This window comes from Carya illinoinensis, chromosome 14 (genome assembly GCF_018687715.1).
Source record: "Carya illinoinensis cultivar Pawnee chromosome 14, C.illinoinensisPawnee_v1, whole genome shotgun sequence".
Taxonomy (NCBI): domain Eukaryota; kingdom Viridiplantae; phylum Streptophyta; class Magnoliopsida; order Fagales; family Juglandaceae; genus Carya; species Carya illinoinensis.
The window spans coordinates 31705067-31719411 of NC_056765.1; positions in this window are offsets into that span (position 1 = coordinate 31705067).

Genomic DNA, 14345 nt, shown 5'->3' on the forward strand with positions numbered 1-14345 from the left:
AAACTGAAGCTGATCTAAACTCTATGTAGTTCAGAAAAATAATCCAGTCTGAGGTGTTTGCAAGTTGGTACTAGGATACTAGAAAAGCCTATCAGCAGACTCCTTCTACAAGTCGATGACAGCATTAAATATATAAAGGGGAGTCGATTGAGGATTTATGGTGTAAGCACATACAGCACATATTTTACATTGATTGAGATCTTGAAGTTCTGGGTAGACACTTCAAGAGATCGGGCTTTGGAAAATTCTGTGAAAAAATGATTTTTCTGAAAAACTCAGTTCGTGGAATTGAAGGGGAGGATACTCCAAGGGGAGTTGTCTTGTTCAAGTTTCAACCACTGAAGGTTCCAGTAAGAAAGGCAATGATTGGAGAGTGTCAGAGGTTCTGACTACCTACTAAGGTAGAAGGCAAGCGGGTCGCATGTTTTGAGTAAATGGGTTGGTTACAAAGGTTTTGTTAACAATTTACTTGTAGTTCTCTAAATCAATATATTGACTTTCCTGGGTTTGGTTGCTTGTAGGGTTTTATGTTTGAAGAGTTCTTCAAAGAGTTTCCCTTCACAACCAAATAGTGTGTTCAAGTGATTATTTTATTTTGGTTACTAATCGGTGCTAACAGTTTGTGCTAAGTGTTAAACATGACGAATCAGGGGTACGTGGGTAATTTCAATTGGCATCAGAGCGTGGTTCACTCAATCTGATCTGTTCTTCTGAACGATCATGGCAACACTATCATCACCACCACAATTTAATGGTGACAACTATGCCTACTGGAAAGTAAGGATGAGAGCGTTTTTAAGATCACTCGATGAGAAAGTATGGTTAACCGTGGAATTGGGATGGACGAGGCCTACATCACCTGTAGAAGAATGGACCAAAGAACAATCCAGCAGCAGTAATTGGAATAACAAAGGTCTAAATGCCATTTTTATGGCAGTTTCATCTAATGAGTTCAAGAGGATTTCAATGTGTGAAAATGCCAAAGAGGCTTGGGATATTTTGGAAACCACACATGAAGGGACCAAGACGGCGAAAAATTCCAAATTACAAATATGACTTCAAAATTTGAAGAAATAAAAATGTTGGATGATGAGACCTTTAATGAGTTCTATGCCAAACTAAATGACATTGTCAATTCTAGGTACAATCTCGGTGAGAAGGTGGAGGAGGCATGAGTTGTGAGGAAAATCCTGAGATCTCTGCCTGGAAGGTTTCGACCAAAAGTGACAGCCATAGAAGAAAGCAAGGATCTAGATACAATTCGGGTAGAAAAACTGGTAGGCTCTCTGCAAACCTATGAATCTACTCTTCCACAACAAAGAAAAGGTAAGTCCATTGCACTCAAAACTGTTAAAGAAGAGAGTCATTCTGATGATGAAGATCTGTGTAGTGATGACCTAACTCTTGTGGCCAGAAAATTAAAAAAATTTCTAATTAATAAAAAGAGTTATGGAAAAATGAGAAAAGGGAAGAGTTTTGTTAAAAAGAATGAACCTGAAAAATGGAATAAAGATAAACCATAAATTAAAGAGAAAGTCCAATGTCATGAATGTTTTGGTTTTGGTCACATAAAAATTGAATGTCCGAATTATAAAAGAAAGACAAAAGCTTTGAATGCTACTTTGAGTGATGATTCTAATTCTGAAAGCTTAGATACATCTTCTGATAATGAAATTGCATTTATTGCTTTCTCAGCATCCATTACTGATCATATTGAGAAGAATAAACTATGTGCTGATGACAGCACAGGCTTATGTGATACTGATTCTGATGTTGCCACAGAAGTGTCTGATCATGAATTAAGCGTGCAGGAAGCATATGACGAACTTGTAACAGCCTGCTAGAAATTCAATAGTGGAATTTCTATAGACTTTAGGAACCTCATGAAAACCCCATAAGTTTTCACGAATCGACCAATCACACAGGTTTTAGTCTATCAACATAGTCAGTGTTATCACTCACTATGGTAATAGAATTGCGATTTTAATTGTTTGAGATAGTTAGAAGTGTCAGAATACGTTATAGTCTATGCCACTAGACTCATTTGATTATTTAGAATTTTATGGCGCAATAACCCATTTTCATAATTTCGAACGAAACGGTTGTTCGAAATTGTGAATTTATTTTTAGGGGCACTTCGGGATTGAGTTTTGGTAAAAGGTTTTCACTGTAGGTTAATATGAATATTTATGATTTTTCAGTGCTAAATTTATTACTCATAATGTGGAGTGAGTAGTAACCTCGATAAGCGTACTAAGTGCAGTATTTTCAAAATTACAGTGTGGAATGTCCAAATTAGGTTAGAGAAGTTTTATTTGGATACTTGGCAAGGTCTTAGCCACACATAGTGAATAGTATTAGATACTTGGTACAAAGAGGAACCATTAGATGGATTTGTGAAGGAAATCAATGTGTGAGATCATGTTACCTAAGCAAAACTTTCTTTTCATTTGATCAACCAAATTGAGCCAGATCAAAGAGGGTTTCAACTCTAGTGAAACCCTAAATGGTTGGAATCCAATTGAAAACCCAAAATCTTGGTTGAAACCAAAACCCTAAGCGGTTTCCCTAAACCCTAAAGTTGGCCTTCAAACCCTTTTTTATCCAATTTCTAGTATTGTGTTTAATCACTTGCTTAAATCACTTCCACATGCTATTAATTTCTTAAATCCTTTTTATGGCATCATTATCCAACCTTTTAAACCTTGGAAATTTTATTGGGCCAAGAAAAATTAGATTTGGGCTTGATAGCATCTCAAACCCTAACCAAACCCCCTTTAAACCCAAAATTGAAGCCCACTTGGTTGAGGCCCACCAAGACCCATGAATTTGGCCACCTTAGCAAATATTCTTGAAGTTTCCTTCCCCACATGGCAGACCATCCACTTCCCTTGCCTGCACCCAATAGTGCCTTGATGAGATGGAGAAACCCACCTCATCAACCTCCATACCTCACAGCTTCTGCAGGCAGTCCTTTCCCCTCACTATTCTCCACTTTATGTCACATAGCCACCTCCAATCAAGGGTCATTCAAGCTCATATCTTCCCCCTCCAGAATTCTAAAGTCATGCAAGACACACTTATTTCCCTTTAATCACTTCTTCACCCCGTTCTTAGAGAGAAACCCAAAAGAGCTCTCTCGGGCAGATTTCTGGGTCTTTTTACATGGTGATTTTCGACCAATTGTAAGTATTTTCACATGGTGAATCCTTCATAAAAGTTGTTTCCCTTTGAGTATAGTTTCCGTATATATATTATTTGTATCATTCCATGGTCATTTGGTCGGTCAAAAGTACTTTTAACCATAGAAAGGTCATTCTGGGCGTGACACTGGAGAGTATGTTATGTTTTGGAGTTTTTGACCAAGTTATTGGACATATCTTGGTCCGAAAATTTTATGGAGTGTTTTTATCATATTTTTATGAGTTTAAATTGAGGTTTTTTTGCATGAATAAAGTTTTTGATGATAGATTTTCTTAGATCTAGAAACCTGAAAACTAGAAGTGGAAAAAACAGTTTTTATTTGGAGAAAATTTGAATATTTCGTAGTTTGATCTTACTCTAAAGGCTTTGATATTTTTATATGATGATCCTAAGTCTCTTATTTTCATGTTAGGATGTTATTTTGAAGATATTTAGTATTAGTTTCAAAGATATGATTTTTCTATGCAAGAGGATTTTGGTTAGGCCTAAGATTTGATGTTTTTGGATTAGATCCATGTTTTATTGATTTTTTTTAGCCATGTGATTTTAAGTTTGATGGTTCAATATTTTTTGGGACATATTTTTAAACCATGTGATGCTTTATTTCGAAGATCTCACCTTCTTAAGCCATTGATCAAGAGATTTATCAAAGCTAGTTGAGGAAAAAGTTTCTGTTTTTGGACTAAGTGTAAAACCAAAAAACTCCAAGTGTTATTTTGTGGTTTTGGTGACTTTAATTTGATGATTTAAAGCAATTTTGATCTTAGGATGATGTTATGAATATGTTAGAAGTAAGATTTGATTTTTTGGAATTCTTGGAGATGTTTTGATCTAGGGTCAAAGCTTGTGATTCAAGGGTTTTGATCTTTTCACAAAAAAGTTTGGTGTTGATTATTAGCTTTTTCTAAATAGATTTTTAAGTATGGTTTTAAACTTAGGATAGGAATATCTTTGTTTGCAAAATTTGGTTTAAGCATGAGTTTTGAAGTTGGAAGGAATTGCAACAAAAATCAAGAGAAATGGCTTATGGATGTTTCGGCCATACTATATTTTCCATAGTTGTAATTTGTTTTAAATTTTTCTGAGTTGATCTTTGAGTTTAGGACAAACTTTACATGAGAAATGTAAATTTTGGAAATTTTTGGAGTTAGGATGTGAAATCCTTAAGTTAGGGGTAAAATGGTCATTTTTCCACATGTAGAGGGTAAAATGGTAATTTTATTCTAAGTTGTCTCTTTTACACATTTCTAATTGTTAGTAATTAAACTTTTAACTTTTAGAATACTCTCTCACAGTTCCTCGTGTTTCAAGCTTTATTCTCGTATAACGCGACGATCTAGGTAAGTTAGCTTCTAACTTACTATCAGTTTACTATGTATGTATGATGGGTAAGGGAACTACAATTTATGTATGTATGTTATCGTATATGCCATGCTATGCCACGTCATTACATGTTTATCTGTTATGCATGATTTATTCTATCACGAATATTTATCTGTTACACAATCTATTATGTCACGTATTACTATATGTTATAAGTATGTCATGTTAAGTATGCCATATGTTACATGTATGTCATATCATGTAATATTCACCATTACAAGTATGTCATATTAAGTAAAGAAGTCCGATCAAGTTTATGTTAAGTCAAGTTTCAGATCACGTTCATGTTAACTTATTCATGTCAATCACGACCCTAAGTGCTAGGATGGGGTAAAATCCTAGTGGAACTCCTTTGTTCATGCTAGAGTGTCTAAATAGGTGTGAAATTCCTTGGGTTGACAAAGTACAGTCAATAGGTTGCGAATGGGGCCTAACTAGCTGGTCATCGGAGCCTGCCAGGCACTAAAGCCAAAGGGGCCATATTTTATTTTACGTGTTCACAGCAAGTGTGGCACAAACAATTCATGGGGCCACAACAACTGTGGAGCATGAAGTATGAGGCCACAACAACTGTGGAGCATACACTACGTGCGACACAGCAATTGTGACACGTAGAATAGGTGGGGCCACAACAACTGTGGAGTACGTATTAATGCACTCACAACTAGTGTAGATACCTGTGTTGTGATGTGGTAATCGGCAGGGACACACGGCTCAAGGGGACCCGTGTAACACCCATATGGTCACGTTATTAATTAAGTCTACTGAACAAGATTCCAAGTTCATGTCAAAAAGTTAAGAATAAACAATCATGGTGACCCCATGAGATAAGACTAAGTTTCAGATCAAGTTCATGTTATGTTATGTTATGTTCATGTTCACGTTAAGTTTCAAGTCATGTTTATAGTATGTTATGTTATGTTCATGTTCACGTTATATTTCCAGTTTACGTTCATGTCATGTTATATTCACGTACATGTTATGTTCAAGTTTCCGTTCATGTTATGTTATGTTCATGTTTATATTATGTCTCAAGTTCACATTTATGTCATGTTATGCTCAGGTTTATGTTAAATTCAAGTTCATGTTTATGTTATGTATGTTCACGTTCATGCTATGATTCAAGTCCATGTTATGTTTCAAGTTCACATTCATGTTATGTTGCTAGCCTGTGTTATATTATAAGTTCAAGTTCATGTCATGTCAAGTCAAGTTCAGTTCACATTTCAGTTTAGGTTATGTCAGCTATGCCATGCTATATGTCAAGTTCTGATATGCTTACTTACGACTTTAATTATGCATTCATGCTTTTAATGCCATGCATGCGTCATTAACCTGTGTGAGAGTTTCCTGTTAACTTACTGAGATTTGTAATCAAATCTCATCGTGGTAGTCCCAACTACCATTCCTCCCTAATGGTAGGCGATGTGTCAGGATCAAAACAGGGAGCGGACATTGGTAGACTGAAGAAGGTTGACTAGACGCCGCAGACACGACGCAGAGCTTACAGCTTTCATAGTTAGTTTTTGGATAGTATTCTGGCCTCGCTAGTCGAGTTACATGAGTTACTCGACGAATTTCCACAATAGTGTATTTTGGTAATGTAAGTATGGAGTCTGACCTCCCATGTTTTTTAGATTACAGTCTTCTAAGACTCGTACTGAAATTGTGAATGTTTATTTTTGTTAAGTATACTTGGATTATGGTTTAACTATTTGGGATACTATAAGTTTGGTGTATAGTATTGCTCAAAAAAAAATTATCCGCTGCGAATATTACATAATGCTAGATGCATGTTAGAAACATTACATCTTACATGTCATGAACAGGGGCATGTAACCTTGTGTTGCATTTCCCAACGCTTCGGATGTTCGTCCGATCCCAAACAAAATCTGGGGGCGTCACAGAACTATGTGAAGAATTTGTGAAAATTTAAAAAGTAAATAAAAAGCTGTACAAAAACTTAACCACCATGGAGAATAAGAAGAATAATTTGGTAGAAGCATTGAAGCTGACAGAACTGGAAGTGACAAAACTGTGAGAACATAATTGAGTGCTGGAAAAGGATTTGGCAACTTGCCAGGAACTCAAAGAAAAAACTTCCACTCAAAAACTAAATGAACTACTGAAGGTTCAACGAGATAGTACCGATCGTACAGGTTTGGGATACAATACTTTCAAATATTCATATCATAAAGCATCCGCTTCCTCTAAATCTAAAGGTATTACCTTTGTAAAAGAAAGTAACATTGAAAATATCCCAAAGAACTCTGGTAACAAAGGCAAGTCAACAATGATTACTTCAGGTATGTCCAAAGGTATGTTTGTTCCTACTTGTCATTTTTGTGGGATAACTGGACACATTAAAACAAATTGTCTCCGACATAGAAAAGAAAAAGATAGAGGAAAATGAAATAAGTTTGTGAGAAAAGATAGGAGCCTAGAATTTAAGGTGAACAAATTGAGCAATCAAATACACACTCTTGGCAAGAAATTGTGCAAACTATTTGAATTATGTTCTTCAAAAAATTTAAAGAATACAAATATCAAGACCAGGGTAGTGAAAGAAAAAGCCGTATGACTGGTAGCACACACAGCCCTCAAAGCTATGGACACTAGCATGTGGTACCTGGACAGTGCTTGCTCTAGAAATATGACAGGAGACAAATGATTGTTTAAAGAGATTGAATCCACTAGTGGTGCTGGTTGAGAAAGAAACTAACGAACGTACAGGCAATGGAAGTCCACAGCGAGAAGTTACGACAGGTTATTCTTCAGAGCGAGAGGAAGGAGAAATTACTGTTTTGTTGGGGAAAGAAAAACTGTATGATACAGATGGGGAGAGACAATCCACTGCTGCAAAAGTTTCAAAATCAGATGCTTATGAGGAAAAATCGGTAAGAAAGTCACAGCGGGTGCATACTCGTGCTCAAAAATTAAATTTATGAGTGACAATATTTTCTTTTGGAATATAAGAGGGCTGGGCAGTTCTAGAGGACGTCTAAAAAAGTTGCTCAATAAGTTTAAGGTGAGTTTGTTTGCAGTTGCGGAACCTTTTATTAAAGCTGAACGTATGAATGAGTTGGGGAATTATCTTAACTTGAATTATCATTATCATATTTCGAATGAATTGCAAGGGGGAAAGTTATGGGTGTTTTGGAATGATCCAAACATTTTTGAAACAGTAGCGTGTTTGAATCAATCCATTTCTGGGTGGTTGGTGATCGATGGACATAAAACTCTGATTTCTTTTATTTATGCTAAGTGTTCTTATGTGGAGAGACGGGCTCTTTGGCAAGAACTTGAGGGGCTGCAGGTGACTGATCAGCCTTGGATCGTAATAGGTGATTTCAACACAATTAGAACGGATTCTGAGAGAATTGGTGGTAATCCTCGATCTCTGCCTTCCATGAATGAGTTTAATGATTTTATTGACAGGTGTGGTCTATTTGAGTTAACGTGTTCGGGACAACGGCTGTCTTGGTGTAATGGGCATGCTGGGACTTCACGGAGTTGGGCGAAGCTAGACAGAGTGCTCATCAATAATAATTTCTTAACTCAGTTTCAGTTTGTGAAAGTGAATTACCTTAGTTGTAAATCTTCAGATCATTGCCCGATGGTAGTTTCTTCAGAGATACCGTTTAGTGCATATGGTCCATCTCCTTTCCGTTTCATGAATATGTGGTGTTTGCATGCTGATTTTTTGAATTTTGTGAAGGAAGTGTGGAACAGACTGGATTAGGTACAAGGCATGATGAAGCTTGCGACCCATTTGAAATGTACGAAGGTTGCTTTAAGAGCTTGGGATAAAACTGTTTTTGGAAGAGTGGAAGGGAATATTAGAGCTCTTGAGGAGAGAATGGATATTTTAGAGGAGAAGCTTCAACTTGATTTTTCCGAGGAGCTAGAGGATGATTTTTTAGCAACTAAAATAGAGCTGGATTTATGGGAGAAGAGGGAAGCCTCTCGTCTGGGTCAACTTGCTAAGAAAAAATGGCTGAATGAAGGTGACAAAAACTCTACTTTTTTTCACACCGTTATTAAGCAACGTCGTCTAAAGGGCATGATCTAGAGAATGGTGCTTTCAGACGGAAGGGTTTTGGAGAGTGCCGAAGTAGTTCATTCGGGTGCTGAGAGTTACTTTCAGAACTTCTTAAATGAAAATTCAGAAGTTGAGAGTTGTGCTTTGGGCGAGTTAGTTGATGAAAAAGTCTCAGAAGACGATAACGAGATGCTTTGTGCGGAGCCGACTGAGATGGAAGTTAAACAAGCAATTTTCTTTATTCCAAAAAATAGTAGTCCAGGTCCTGATGGCTTTGGGTTTGAGTTCTATATGGTTTGTTGGGATATTGTGAAGGAGGATGTCATCGTTGCTGCCAGAGATTTTTTCAGAGGTACTCCTTTACCCAGGTTTTACTCTTCCTCTTTTATTGTTTTGATACCAAAAGTACCTGAACCGACGAGCTTTGATAAGTTTCGTCCCATAAGTCTTTGTTCTGTGGTGTATAAGATTTTCTCCAAGATCATTGTTAATAGATTGACAGGCATTATTGATAAAGTGGTGTCGCATGAACAAGGTGCTTTTGTTCCAGGACGTAGTATCTTTGAAAATATTACCTTGGCACAAGAAATGGTTCATTCTTTGAATAAAAAAACTGTTGGTGGAAATGTGATGTTGAAAATTGATATGGCTAAGGCTTATGATAGGGTGAATTGGGATTTCTTATTAAAGCTTTTCAGGGCCTTTGGTTTTTCTGAAAGGTTTTGCAGGTTGATTGGTAATTGTATAAAGTCTCCTTGGTTTTCTATTTTGATGAATGGAACTTTGAAAGGTTTCTTTAACTCTTCAAGGGGTTTACGTCAAGGAGATCCCCTATCCCCTTATTTATTTATTGTCATGGAGGAGATCTTAACTAGACTGCTGGGGAAAAATTTTGAGGAAGGTAGGATTGGTAAATATCATCATCCTATTGGTGCTCCTTTGGTTTCACACATTTTCTATGCTGATGACGTCCTTATTTTTGTTAATGGAGGGAAATGTTCGATTAAAAATCTTATGCATGTGCTTGAGTTATATGAAAAATGGTCGGGGCAGAAAATTAATAAGCAGAAGTCAGCGTTATTTGCTTCTAAGAAGATTGCATCAAATCGGAAGCGTAGTTTGCTCAGAATCACTGGTTTCAGGGAAGGTAATTTTTCGATCACGTATTTGGGGGCCCCTTTGAACTCGGGTAGATCGACAACCAGAATTTTTGAGTGTCTTGTGGAAAAAGTGAGAAAGAAAATAGCTGGATGGAAATTCTGACTCCTCTCACAAGGTGGCAGGTTGATTCTTGTTAAACATGTTTTGTCTAGCATGCCTATCCATCTGATGTCAGTGATGAATGTTCCATTTTCTATTCTTTCCCGTATAAATTCTCTTCTTGCTAATTTTTTATGGGGGGAGACGGCGAATAAACGAAAATTACATTGGATGTCTTGGAAGAAGGTGTGCAAGCCTACAAAGGAAGGTGGTTTGGGTATTCGGGATTTTAAAGAGGTGCAAAAGTCGCTTCATATGAAATTTGCTTTCCGTCTTATTGCTACCAATAATTTGTGGACTGACTTTTTTAGAGCCAAGTATTCTCGCAATGCTCATGTTTTAGCACAAAACAGGAGACCCACGGATTCCTGTTTTTGGAAATCTATTATTTCCGTATTACCAGAAGTTGTGGATAATGTGAAGGTTTTGGTAAGGGGTGGTAACGCTTCTTTTTGGTTTGACAGATGGTTATCTTCAGGTTTGCTCTCTGCTAGAGCTCATGATATTGCTAATTTGAAATTACGTATTAGTGATTGTTGGACTAATAACTCTTGGAACACGGATTTGTTAAGGGAATTAGTTGATGCTGATACTGTGACAGATATTATTTTACATGTTCCGGTTGGGAAAAGGGGCGTGGATAAAATGGTATGGATGCCTTCTTCTGATGTTAATTTCTCTACTTCTACAGCTTGGGAGGTGTCTCGGAGTAAAGGGCAGTTATTACCGGTTTATGGGTGGTTTTGGCATAATTGTTTACCTACACGGATATCTATGTGTATGTGGAGGAGCTGGTTTAATTCTTTGGCAGTGGATGATCGTATTCAGCATAAAGGGGTATCGTTAGCTTCGGCTTGTGATTGTTGTTTGAGGCGTCAAACAGAAAGTATAGACCATATTTTCTCCTGGGGAGAGGTTGCGACTCAGGTTTGGGTGTTTGCTAGCACAGAAATGGGGATCCCTTCGACAAATCATTGGTCTTGGAAATCCAGAGTGTTGCATTGGTTTAATTATGCAAAGAAGTCTTCCATCAAGGGAACGTTGATTGGTTTAATTCCTTGTTTAATTACGTGGTGTCTTTGGAAAAGAAGATGTAAAGCGAGAATGTAGGGGAAGACTGAAAATGTGGATCAGGTTTGGTGAGCTGTTCGTGTTTGGATTAAATTGCTGGGTGACACTCTTCGCTCAGCCCGAAATTTCTCAGAACATGATAGAGCCGTTTTTGAAAATTTTCAGTTACAATGTCAAAATATAAATTCTAGACCTGGAAGAATTGTTAAATGGTCTAGGCCTCCCGAGGGTTGGTTTAAACTTAATTGTGATGGGAGTTGTTGAGGCAATCCCGGTAATACAGGAGGTGGTGGCATCATAAGGGATAGTCATGGACTCGTGAAAGGGGCTTTCTCTACGTATTACGGACATGGCACCAATAATAGTGCAGAATTAAAGGCCATTGTGGAAGGAGTTCGGCTTGGTAAACGGCTTCATATGAATAATATTATTATTGAAAGCGACTCTAAAATTGTCGTCGATTGGATTCGTACAAGGAAGTGCACGTTGTGGTATCTCTGGGATTTTTGGGATGAGTTATGTGAGGAATTGAGGGGAATGACTTATATGGTTGAACACCAATTCAGGGAAGCAAATTTTGCGGCGGATTTTTTAGCTCGTGAAGGAGAAAGAGGGAGGACGAAAGTTTATGATAGCATTCAAAGAGGCCCTCGTCTCTTGAAAGGCATTGTTCGGACTGATTCTTTGGGCTTTCCTTCTTTTCGCTTCTAGCTGAGTTTGTTTTTGTTTTTTGTTTGGTGGAGTGTTGGTTTTTAGGCATGTGTAGTTTTTTGTTAGGCATGTTTAGACGTTGGTTTGTTATAGGCTTGTTTAGGTTGGTCTGTGGTTTTTTTCTTGTTTTTTGGGTTGCTTTTGGGAGGTCTTTGTTTTTCTTTATTTGTTAACTCCTAGAGGCTGGTTCTGTAACCACGGTTTCCCTCCGCCATAAGTGAGGATTTTTTAATAAACTTGGGACGGAGCCACTACTGGACATGTGGCTACCGGCTCTTTCTAAAAAAAAAAAAAAAAAAAAGAATCCACTAGTGGTGGGTTAGTAACTTTAGGTGATGGAAGCTCAGCAACAGTGGAAGGAAAGGGAAGTGTGAATATTCCTGGTTTACCTACTCTTTATAATGTTCTTTTTGTTAATGGTCTCAAGGCAAATTTGTTAAGTATCAGTCAATTTTGTGATGATAATCTTTCTGTGCAATTCTCAAAGGATGAATGCAAAGTATATAATGGTGTTGGAAAATGGATTTTAAGAGGCACCAGAACTGCTGACAACTGCTATAGAATCACTACCATCAACCCAATATGATGTCACAAGGTAGAATTGGATGAAACTGAGTTGTAGCATTACCGTCTAGGCCACATCAACTATAGAGACATGCAAAAGATTCTCAAGAAAGAAGCTGTATGAGGACTGCCAAAAAATTTGAAACACAAAAAGATAGTGTGTGGAGCTTATCAAGAAGGAAAGCAGGCCAAGGCACAACACAGGAAGCTAAGTGACATTCTGACCTCACGACCACTTGAGCTGCTACATATGGATTTGATGGGTCCTACTCAGAATGAGAGTCTCAGAGGAAAGAAATATATAATGGTTATCGTAGATGACTATTCAAGATATACGTGGATCATTCTGTTGAGAGATAAAGTAGAAACTTTCGAGCTTGCCAAGAAATTGTTCAGACGACTACAAATAGAGAAGAATTCTTCCATCTCTCGTATTCGTAGTGATCATGGTAGAGAATTTGAAAATGCTAATTTTTCTTCCTTTTGTGATGAACAGGCATACATCAAGAGTTCTCAGCTCCAATCACTCCACAAAAAAATGGAATTATGGAGAGGGAAAATCGAGCAATACAAGAGATGGCACGCACTATGCTAAGTAGCAAAAAGTTGGCTCTATACTTTTGGAGAGAAGCTGTCAATACTGTTGGACATATTTTGAACCATGTAGTTCTTCGCATAGGCACCAAACTCACTCCCTATGAGTTATGGAATGGGAAGAAACCCATGGTAAAGTACTTTAAAGTATTCAGGAGTGCCTGTTACATACTGAAAGACAGAGAGAGTACTCAAACTGCCCACAAATTTGACAGCAAGAGCGATGAAGGAATATTTTTGGGATACTCATTAAAAAGTAAGGCCTATAGAGTTTACAATCTACAGACTAAAACAGTGATGGAGTCGGTCAATGTAGTTGTAGATGACAATTCCAAAGAAATGACCACCAAGGAATTTGAACAACTTTTTGAAAAAAATGAAGAAAACTCAACAGATCAAGAGGACATAAATGCAGTGGAACCTGTCTTACCAAACTCAACTCCAACCCATGAGAAGGAACCATCCACAAGAATCAATCACAACCACCCAAAAGAAAACATTCTTGGAGACTTGAGTGAAGGTATGAGACTAAGGAAATGAGTTTTAAATCAAGTCTCATATGTTTGCTATTTGTTGTAGGTTGAACGAAAAAAGGTGGAAGAAGCCTTACAAGATGAAAGCTGGGTGAATGCCATGCATGAGGAACTACACCAGTTCACTCGAAATCAAGTGTGGGAGCTAGTACCTAGACCCGAGGATCATAACATCATTGGAACAAAGTGGATCTTTAAGAACAATTCAAATGAACATGCCACCATTGTTCGTAACAAGGCCAGACTGGTGGCACAAGGATATACCCTAGTTGAAGGAATTGATTTTGAGGAAACTTTTGCACTAGTAGCCCACTTGGAATTAGTTCGCATATTGCTAGCAATTGCAAGCCATTTACGTTTTAAGTTTTATCAAATGGACTTTAAAAGTGCATATTTAAATGGCATACTAAATGAAGAAATATATGTTGAACAACCAAAGGGATTTACTAATCACCTGTTTCCTGACCATGTTTTCAGATTGAAGAAAGTTCTTTATGGATTAAAGCAAGCACCTCGAGCATGGTATGAAAGACTCACAAAATACTTGCTTGACAATAACTTTGTAAGAGGGCAAGCTGACCAAACACTGTTTTTAAGAAAATCTAGTAAGCATTTACTTATAGCACAGATATATGTAGATGGTATTGTGTTTGGTTCCACTCTTGATAAACTTTCACATGATTTCTCTAACAACATGAAAAATGAGTTTGAGATGAGCATGATTGGGGAATTAAATTTTTTTCTTGGAATCCAAATCAAACAAACTGAAGAAGGAATTTTTATTTCACAATCAAAATATGCTAAAGATCTTGTTAAGAAATTTGGCATGTAAGGAAAGACACATGCTCGCACTCCGATGAGCACTTCAGTTAAAAGCTACTCAGATTCTACAGGTTAGAGCATTGATCCTACTCTCTACAGAAGTATGATAGGAAGTCTTCTATACATTACTGCTAGCAGACCAAATATTGCTTTTAGTGTAG